This window comes from Biomphalaria glabrata, chromosome 1 (genome assembly GCF_947242115.1).
Source record: "Biomphalaria glabrata chromosome 1, xgBioGlab47.1, whole genome shotgun sequence".
Taxonomy (NCBI): Eukaryota; Metazoa; Mollusca; class Gastropoda; family Planorbidae; genus Biomphalaria; species Biomphalaria glabrata.
The window spans coordinates 71,045,533-71,056,753 of record NC_074711.1 but is presented as its reverse complement, the minus strand read 5'-3'; positions in this window follow the sequence as shown (position 1 = coordinate 71,056,753).

Below are 11,221 nucleotides of genomic sequence, written 5' to 3'. Positions count from 1 at the left end.
AATGCAAATGATAGATTCGGCCAGGGGCGGACTGGGTATGAAAATCGGCCCGGGCATTACCAGATAAACCGGCCCACAAATGGCATGTCATATCATACCCCCCCCCCCCCGAAATATATATATGAGTGTGTGTGTGTGTGTATGTAATTAAACTTCATTACATTATGACCTTTCATTCTTTCAAACGTTTTTTTTCCTACCCTAGCCAAGGACAGCTAGGAGGGAGCGCTGTGAACTACTCCAGTAGATCTAAGCATTAGTTCCGTTAGTTTAAGCTTTTCAAAAATGCATATTCTGAGGTATCTACAGTGCAATTAGCCTGCTATTCTTCCGCTAAAAATGTCAAAAACCAAATCTGCTATTCACTGCATTAATTAATGTAGTCCAGCGACTAGTAGAAAATGATAACTATGGTTGCTTTAGCTTTTTATTGGAGGTTGAAAGTAACTAAATAAAAGACCCTTTTGGCTACACTCATGAAATTTGGTGACTGTACTGGGGCAGTAAGTAAAGTTTCCCTTTCAGAGGCAAATAATAGTTTGAACCCCTCCCCCTCCCGGCTACGCCCATGTGTCATATTATAGGTGTATTGTGTAAGTCTAATTCTCTTCAAAATATATAAAGTTTGATAACGCATCGAAAACTGGATGTATGCTTGCGTAGGATTATATAATGTATTTTATTTATACATGTATGTAGTCTGAAAGCTATAAACAATACAATAGCAGCCTTAATGAGTTTGAAACTTTTTCGTATTAGGCCTACTTATATATAGATTACTGACGTTTCTTTAAAAAATAAGAAAGTTACGTCCTACGCATTTCATGTGTCAATCTAGTCATGCATGTTGATCTGTGACTTAAAATATGATAAGTCATTGATTTCCTGGCTGACCCAGGCAACCCATTCCATTAAAAGATAAGAGAATGCGGAACGGTTAGAGAGGCACTTACTTGTAGGCCTACATTCTCAAAAACGCGAATTGTATATGAATATATCATGACCCATTATTTAAAATATAAATATAAATCTCCTTTCATTAATTAAATATCGGATGTGACAGCGCTATCTATCTATATATATAATTCTCTTCATGGCTCAAGAGTTTGGACACCAAGTAATGGAAAGAGCACTCTTTTATTTATGCAAGTCGGACGGACTAGCTTTACCCCACATAATTTTAGAAGCGAAAAAAAAAGAGGGGGGGGGGAACAAGTAGTATTCACCCGTCACTATATAGCAGAGCCGGACTTAACCATTGTGACCAAGAAGTCATGGAAAGAGAACAAGTAATCTACTCTGTATTCACCTGTCACTAAATAGCAGGGCCGGACTTAACCACTGTGGACCCAATGCGAAATGGATTTCACGGGGCCCAGTTTGGGTAGGGATACGGATAATAAGTAAAAATTAAGAGTTTGTATTAGAAAATATTTTCGTTTCTGCATTTTATTCATTCTTTTCTACGCACAGAATTACTACACGAGCCTTGTGTGTAGCGAAGTCATACAGTATATCATAAGAATTCTGTTTCCTACATAGAACAAGCACAATAGCAAGAATTACCAAATGTTTCAATTTATCTGAGAGAATTGTTGACCTCAAGTAATTCTTCATTAGTTTGAGGCGCGAGAAGCTTCTTTCACTAGATTCCACAATTATGGGTATTACATAATGCCGTTTTTTTTCTTATTGTCGGTGCGTAGATTATGGCATTCTAGCACCAATGTGTATTAAGTGCACTATTTTTGAACGCACTTTCTTTTTGTTGCCTTGCTTGTAAGCTGATGGAGTGTTTTTGTTATGCTGGTGTAACGTTTGTTGAGATTCTTCTGTGTTCCCCTGTTTAGGGTGAGTATCTAAGGCATAACTGCGTTTCGCAGTTGTTTTGATGCCTTAAATAGTGATAGTCTACTATACCTTTTTAGCTTGTCTTTACTTTGTCTTTACAGGGAGTTAGTTTGGGATTGGAAGTCTACGCTGGTGACTAGAGACAGCAGTGTGTTGTGTTGTGGTTTCGAACATTAATGTGTACGTTGTGGGACAGCAAGGTGTAGAATTATTATTTAATTAATAGATCCACAATATTATAATGTTCATCATAACTTAAAGTCCTATCATTAAACATTTACATTGTCAACAGTGAGTCACTTATTTATTGCAAGCACGAAGGTGCGTGGTTAAATGTCAGGGGCCTGGGCAAACGAGCTAAGGCCTTAACATAACCCTGACACTTATCGCGCGTAGGATTGGCGTTTTCCATATTGAATGACATCCCAAAATGACAATTTTTGTCTATATAATTCAGGAGATTTGTATGAGTTTTCAAAAGATTTTAATAATTTACGGATATTTCCAAGACTTTTTCGTATATTTTGCAATTTCAGGAGATTTCCAGGAGCTCTTGGTAAATCGAGAAGAGGCCCCGGGAAATCTGTTATAAGTTATAAAATGGTTTAGTTTAATAATTTATACTCCTAGAATTAGCGCAGGTCTTATGAAAGTGCGGGTCCTATGAAAGTGCAGGACTCACTGCGGTCGCATAGGTTGCAGTGGCCTAAGGTCGCCCTGGATTCGACCTATAAGCCTATAGCCCCTATATGCTATATGCTGTATTATAGGCCTATGCATTTATATGGTTCGACTAACCGTCGATTTGTGATATATCTTAGTGGAGATCAAGTTTAGCACAGGCCTAATCGTAATTGTAGAACAATGTGTCGAATGGCAATCTCCTCTCAATGCAACTTTTGTCGACTTTGAAAAAGCTTTTGATAGTGTCGACAGAGAATCTATCTGGACTGTAATGAGACATTACGGGATCCCCAATAAAATAATTACCATAATCAAGAATAATCAAGAACCTTAAAAATGGTTTCACCTGCCAAGTAACCCACTGTGGCAAGCTGTCAGATTAATTTTCAGTCACAACAGGAGTCAAACAGGGATGTCTTCTTTTACCACTCCTGTTCCTTCTAGTATTGGATTGGGTCACAAAAGAAGCCTACTCTAACGCAGGGAAAGGAATCCAATGGACTCTCATACAAAAGCTGGAAGATCTGGAATTCGCTGATGACATAGCCCTATTATCACACAGACTACAGGATATGCAAGAAAAGGTCACAGCTTTAAGCGAAGTAGGAAAAAGAGTAGGCCTCAAAATAAACCACCAGAAAACAAAAGTACTTAAAGTAAACAATAAACAAATTGGAGACATAGTACTGGATTCTCAGACAATAGACCATGTAGAAAATTTTATATACCTTGGGAGTGTAGTCAGTATATCAGGTGGAACAGATGAAGACATTAAACGCCGTATAAATCTAGCGCGTCAGAGATTTACACAGCTAAAACCAACCTGGAAATCTCATCACATCTCAAACAAGACTAAACTAAGAATATTTAACTCTAATGTCAAGGCTGTCCTACTGTATGGTTCTGAAACATGGAGATCAACTGAAGCGACAACAACAACAAAAAAATACAGACCTTCATCAACATATGCCTGAGAAATATCCTAAAAATACACTGGTATGACAAAGTAGAAAACACCAAATAGTGGGAGATAAGTGGACAGAAAAATATAGAAGTGCAGTTCTTAGAGAGGAAGTGCAGATGGACTGGTCACATCCTTAGAAAAGATACCAGCAACAGAATTAGGCAGGCCTTAGAGTGGAACCCCCAGGGAACAAGACGCAGAGGAAGACCAAAAAGAACATGGAGGACCGGGAAGAGCTGGGAAACCATAAAAAAAACTAGCAAGAGACCGTGGAGAGTGGCGTGTTTTTGTCGAGGCCATATGTTCCACGAGGAACTCAATGGAGTGATGATGATGATGATGGGGGATTTTCATAATTGGATATGCATCTAAAGCAAGATTTGTGTGTGTGTGTGTTTCCGGTGTACTGCGATAGTAAGATATGCATTTAAAAAACATCTAGTATTTTGTGCCCTGCACAAATCTACGAGTCAGTCTACTAACTCCAGTAAGAACCTATTCTAGGGTTCAAAGGAAGTCCGAAAAAAGAAGGGCCTGGATGTAATGTATACATTAGTCTGTTATATGTAAGTGTGTGTGAAAATCACACCCCACCCCCACAACGAAAAAAAAAAAAAAGGCTACGCCCATGATATACAGGATTCTTAGTTTTGTATTAGCCTACAGGTGTAGGCTTACGAAAAATTCCGAGGCAGATGGGCCCCTTGTCTAGATCTAGTGTTGAACTAGTGTGTAGTGCGGAGTTTCTGTCGAGACGTCAATGTGTTCCTGAAAAACTCATTAGTGTTGAAATCCGATGTGAGACCATTTCTAGACAACAGAGCCTCCGATACTTCCGATAGCAATGCATCACGGTTAATGAGTTTCTGAATCAGCTCGGTTTGTCCTTCCTGTCGGTTGAGCTATCGTTCTTTCAAATCCTATTTAGGCCTATACGCAGTCTACCTGCCTAGTTTTTGTATTTCTAATAATTTCTAAGATGCAAAAGATCTTTAGCATTCATCGATTAAACTGTGTAGACTTACTATTGAGCAAGATCTTATCGTCTTTCTAAAACAAAAAGCTGTCAACGATTTTGTTTTAATACACTGGTGCGTCCTATGTTAATTGTGAGTGAAAGCTACAAAGACTGCTCTATCACTAGAATAGATATATAGTTCCCCTTTTAGGCCTTGCGATCTATAGGGCAGATGATGTAAAGGTCATCTGTTTCTGTGTCAACGGTTAACGAGGGTGTCATGTGGCCAGCACAATGACCAACCGCCTTTACTTTCCCCAACTATTGTCAGGTACCCACAAGAGCTGGGTGGACTCAGAGGCGCCCAAAGATCCCGAAATTAAAAATCCCAGGATTCGAACCCAGGACACCGGTTTGGAAGCCAAGCTCAGCCACAACGCCTCCCCCACCTCTCTCTCTATATATACACACACTTATTATTTGTCTTTAAAAGTCTAGATTCCGATGAAGCTTTGAAACGTTTATAATCTGCCTTTTAAAAATTGTTTTTAAACTTTTCAGCCTAAATATTTTTGTAATACCTAACTGTGTACTCATGGGCGTAGCCAGGGGGGGGGTTCTTGGGGTTCAAACCCCCCCCCCCCGAAATGAAATCCCCCCGCAGGGGGGGGGGGACGGAATAAGTGACTGATTTTTGCTTTCATTTTGTTTATTTTAGGTGAGATTTTAATACTAAATCATCACTTACCAAGGCACAGCCGAGGGGGTTTTGAGTTAAACACCCTCTACCAGGGGGTTTTGTGTTTAAAACCCCCTACCAGGGGGTTTTGAGATTTAAAAAAACCCTATCAGGTGGTTTTGAGATACAAATCCCTCTACCAGGGGGTTTTGAGTTTAAAACCCCCTACCAGGGGCTTTGAGTTTAAAACCCCCTACAGGGGGTTTTGAGTTTTAAACCCCCTACCAGAGGTTTTTGCAGTTAAATCCCCCTTTTCTTCAAAACAAAAAAAAAATGCAAACAACAATCCCCAAATTCCAACAGCACAGTTAAGGAAGATTTTGATTTTAAAACCCCCTCCAAAATTTACGATAAACCCCCTCTTCAATATAAAAAAGCAAATTACACATTCAAAATTCTATGAGCGTAGCCAAAAGGGTTTTGAGTTTACCCCCGCGATCCAGTTGGGGTTTGAAGCTAAAAAGTACCTCATCAATATAAAAAAAAAAAAAGCAAATTACACAATATAAAATCTATGAGCGTAGCTAAAGGGGTTTTGAATTTAAATCCCCTCCTCCAGATGACTTTTTCTTTAAAGTTTAAAACCCCTTCAGATGGTTTCGAGTTTAAAATTCCCCTACAGAGCGTTTAGAGTTGAAAACCTCTCTCTTCAATATTATTTTAAAGCAAACTACAGTCACCAAATTCTATGATCGTAGCTAAATGGGGTTTTGAATAAAAAAAAAAAAAAAAAAAACTCCAGAGATTTTTTAGTTTAAAACCCCTCAACAGATGATTTGACGAAAAAACTTTCCTTTTCGATATAAAATCTAAAGCGAAATACAGGCATGTAATTCCAAGAGCGTAGTCAAGAAAGGTTACAAATTTCTACCAGTGGCTTGGGCTCCATTAATAAAGTGTGAATAGTCTTCTGCCGAAATTGAAAAACATTAAATGTGGCTCAACAAAGATGGCTAAGACAGATTTTAGGAGTCAGTCATGGAGATCGGGTCTAAATCAAAGAAATCATATGCCGAACTGGGAGTTAAATCCTTAGTAAGGTTGTGACAGAGCGTCGAATGAGGTTTTGCGGGACATGTTCTCCGACAAAATGAATTACTCAAAATAAGAGTTGCGGAAACAGCTTGCCGGAAAATGCGCCGAACGGTGCAAGAGGGTCTAAGTCAGTAAGAATAGCTCATTAGGTTTTTGAAATAAAACTTTTTAATAGCAAGATTATGCACTGTAGATCCTTAGAATATGCATTTTGTTGGCTTTCAATACCAGAAATAGTGCTCGGCGGCGGGGCTTCGCCCCGCGCTGGAGGAGCGCTGCGAGATCCCTCAGACCCCCTTGCAAGCAAGGGGCGGGGAGTCTACAATAAATAATAAACGTCTTCCGAAAGGGTCAGGATGTAATAAAGATTAATTACGTACACACACACACATATATATAATTTTTTTCCGCGGGGGGGGGGGGTGTGATCCCCCCCCCCCCAAGCCCCCCCCCCGAAAAAAATCCTGGCTACGCCCATGTGTGTACTTATTTCTCAACACTCACAAAACAAACCTATTGCCAGCTTTTTTTTTTTCTTCTTTTTTTTTTTAAACTAAAAAACACTTTTTTTTAGGTCTAGCTGTTATAAGTGTTTGACATCTCTTGTCGTAATCATCGCTTCGTGCTAGTCACGTGATTCAGAACTCATCTTCGTAAGTGGATTAAGCCTAAGATTCACCACCATTATCATAACCTATGTTAATTAGGATTTTAAAAAAAATGGATATACTTGACCAATGCACTGTAGCACACGGCGAAGACCGCACCAAGTTTAGAGTCATTTCTCCAAAATGTTATCCCATCAATCCATTACAGTGCAGCGAGGTAGCTGATCATTGTTATAAACACCAGTAAATAAAATTACCTATATAGGGAATAAAGACACTTCTTATTTTACCCCCCCCCCCCAAACAACCTTATAGGATTTGGATCATTTTGTAAAAAAAAAATAATCCTCTAGCAGAAAGGATTAGTATAAACCTGGCCATTGGCGCCCCGCCCCCTACATAAAAGCCAGCTACTCAACTGTTTAGGTGTAAGCATTCAAGACTATTTCTAACACGTGGTATCGGCTTTCTAAAATCAGGTAACCCAGAACAGACTGGAGATCTAGATCTAAATACAGTAGGTCAACGTGACAACTCTATCTTAATGAGTGCCCAGCTGGGCCTAACTGGCACTTCCCGCAACTCCTCTTTCTGTAGCACACTCATATCCAAACACATAGCAGTCATGTAGCCTAACTCTCAACACACAGAGTCAATAATAGGCACGAAATGTTGATAACAAACCATTTCTAATAACAATGTAGGCCTGTAGGCCCCTACTTCCAGTTCTTAAATAACAATGTAGGCCTATAGGCCCCTCCTACTTCCAGTTCTTAAACTTCATAAGATAAAAAAAAAGCGGCGACTATTAGCCGAAGAAGAGGGCAATGATTATCTGTAATATTGAATGTTCTTACTATCTGGCTAGCAGTGGGGGTTCTTAAGTCACTATTTGGGTAGCAGAAGGCACATGTGGTAGCCAGAAAGAAGAGTTGCGAAAGTCGCGGAAACGGAGAATGCCAATATTGTTTCAAAATAATATTATGCACAGAATTAATTAAGAAACACCATTCAAGAGATTTATCGTGCATGCATAATTAATTAGAGAAATAAGAGATATGCGTCCATACCAACATTTACATCTAGAACACATTAAGCCTACTTGTCCAGAGAGAACCGGTCGCCACTGGTTCAATCGTGTCAAAAATAAATCTACGCTTTTATTTTAATTTTTTTTTTTACATGTCTCGCACTTAAGGTGGTCATAAGCAGCAACAATGTACCTTTGTAACTAATTTAAAAGTGCGTTCTTTATACAATGTACTTTTATAAGGCGATATGACGAATTTATAATGTATAGTTAGAAAGACGCGAGAATCTAAGATAAAAAATCAATGCTTTTAAGTATATTAGCTCTTTTTTAGAAAGTACTAATACACAATGGCGTTACTATGAGCGTTCAGGGATTCGGGCCGCATCGGGTGACAACCAAGTCTGAACAATAGGTATTTTTCAAATGCAGACATCGTTTATAAAAATAAAAAGTGATGGGCGCTGGCTAGCCTGACATGTTTATTCACATTTGAAATATAAATCTAGAATCTAGATGTATAGTAATTATTTTCTTTTTATTAAGCCTTACCGAAAAAAAGGGGGCGGGGGCGGGCGCGAAGGCGTTTCTTAAGAAAAAAAACTAGTCATTCCCAGTGCTTTATTTGTAAAATGAATAACTACTAATAAATTAATAATAACCGTTAAAATACAAGAAAAGTAGGCTAATAATTTTTCCCCACATTGAAATAGGTGAAGGTAAGCCGTACCGGTGCGTACAGTCACAAAGAAAAGCCCTGGACCTTATTCCATAGTTCTGTAGAATATTTAATCCGTTAAGAACGAAATTATTACCAATGCTTAAGAAATACATGATGTAATTACGTGATGTCGTTTCATCATCTAATATAAAAAGGAGTACTTTAAAAAAAAAAAATTTTTTTTCGAGCATCACGTTATCAGCTAAATGGAGTCAAAAGTCTATTGTCAAGAAGACATTTCAATGTGACTTCATTAACGCGATTCCTTCCTTATGTCCGTACTAATAAATTTGTCCCGAGTGAAGTACCATAGTTTTAGTGACTTTCATTGAACTGAAAAAGCCCGCAACAACATTGCTTTTCAATCTTTTTGTTTAAGAATACTTTGGTGAGTGAGGCGCGTTGGCTGAGCGACTGAGGGGTCCCGAGTTCGAATCCTGGTGAAAAGTAAAAGCGGTTGGACGTTGTACTGGCCACACGACACCTTCATCAACCACGGGCCTCAGACATAGATGACCTTTGCCCTATAGATCCCTACATATATAGTTCTAATTAGTGCTTTTTTTTTACGGCGTACCTGCACCTTTTTCATTGTGGGGAAAAATTATTACTTTTCTTGTACGTATTTTAACGTTTATTATTATATTAATTTATTAGTAGTTAAATTTAGGTAATCCTATGTTTTTTTTTCTACAAAAAAAAAAAAAAAAAAAAAAAAGCACTGGTTCTAATGTATATTTGGATAGATCTACATATTAATAAAAGCAAAATACTAGGATGTCTTCTTTTCATAAAGTTGTAGTTTCCAAAAGTACTGATCGAAGAAGTCTATGTAGCCTACTATAGTAAAAAGGATGGCTTCGTGGTTGTGTGGTAGGCTATGTGCTCTGGACTGTGGTATCGATGGTCCCGGGTTCGAGGCCCGAGCCCCGCCCTTCAAGCGGGAGGTTTGGGATAGGATGTAAAATCCCTCCCTTCTAAGGGAACATCTGAAATATGTATAAAAAAAATAATATAATAGACATGTTTTAGTATAGAACAGTCTTTCAGTAAAATGTAAGCGTAAGACCCAAATGTAACCAGCCTTTTTTTGGTACAGTATATATAGATAAATGAATAGACAGGGGCGTAGCTAGAAATTTTCCATCGTTTAGGGGCCCGGGGAGCTTGACCTCTTCAGGGGCCCTTGCATATTGCGTAATATTTAATTTTTAATTGAAAAAAAGTACACTCATTTGGGTGGGGGCCCGGGGGGATTTTCAAATTCTCCCCCCTCCTCCCCCACCTTAGCTACGCCACTGTAAATAGAAAGTGGTTATGGTTTTAGAGCTTATTCGAGAGTGTTCATGATCGTCGGCTGGTGAAAAACGTTATTTAAATTGTGGTAGATCTGGAACAAACCTACCTGCTATTTCCGCCTTCCAATGGGCAACTTCGTCCTAGTTTTGTTTCCCTTTTTCTTTATCAATTATGACGCATGACCGGAAGGGGAAATGAAAGACTTATTATCTAGTTCAGTGCTTCCCAAACTTTGGACACAGGCGTACCCCTTCAATAATTTTCCTAACTCAGACTCAGAATAACCCTCGCTCTCCCCCCCCCCCCCCCGGCCCAAATAAATAAATAGAAACGAAAATAATAAACGAAAAAAAAATAATAAAAAAATATAAATAAATGTTAAATTTTAAATAACATTTATTTAGAATAATGAGAAGCATTGATGCGCTGAGATAAAAGATCATCTTAATTTGGTTTCCTGGTTGTCAATTTTAATCAGAAATGCCGTGCCACATCTTATAGTCTGTTCCTATGTTTTCAACTTAATGTCTAAAAATGCTGAAAAAGCAACTACACATAAATATGGAGTTGGAAAAGGTAAACACCGCATGCACATTTGTACTCTTCGAAAAAGTCCGTTAGGGAATCGGGAAGGGGGGGGGGGGAGTCTTGCAAAGCACTCAATTATTCCTTTGGCCGATGGAAAGGATTTCTCCTAAGGTGTGGAACTGGATCTCTTCATACTAAGACCTGTCTAAGGATTCCACGATGGCAGCGACAATTATTATGATTGGGTCATGCCACATACGTAGCACGCTGGCTCAGGTCCTGGGCCCTCTTGCTACAAGCGGCCGAAGACCGCGCTAACCACGGGTACTTCCTTCTTATTCCTATTCTGTATCCGCAACTAAGCCGTGTAAGGACCACTCCTCCAGCCATAGGTCTCTGATGACGGCGCCCTCGTGGAACTTGCTGGACTGGGTGGTCAGGTCTCTCTTTCAGCCTCACCCTGGATTAGATTTTAAAAAATAAGCGAAATGCTCACCCAGAGTAACCCGAGAAAGTCCATATTCGCTACCCGTTGTTCGTCTATCCAGAATTTGTAACCAAAATGATGTAGTACATTCCTTATGAATCCGCCTGAAGCCCATTCCTTCTTGGATGTATGTTTTGATATTATTAAATGGATCACTTATCCATTCAATATTTTTGTTTAAGTCATGGGAATAGTTTTTCAATACTCTTTGCAATTTCTCGAAATGCTGCGTTATGCATTTCAAAGTATCAGCATCAATTTTAGCAACTGTTGTAAACTGATGAAAACGAGTCTATTTCTCCATTATTATATAGTAA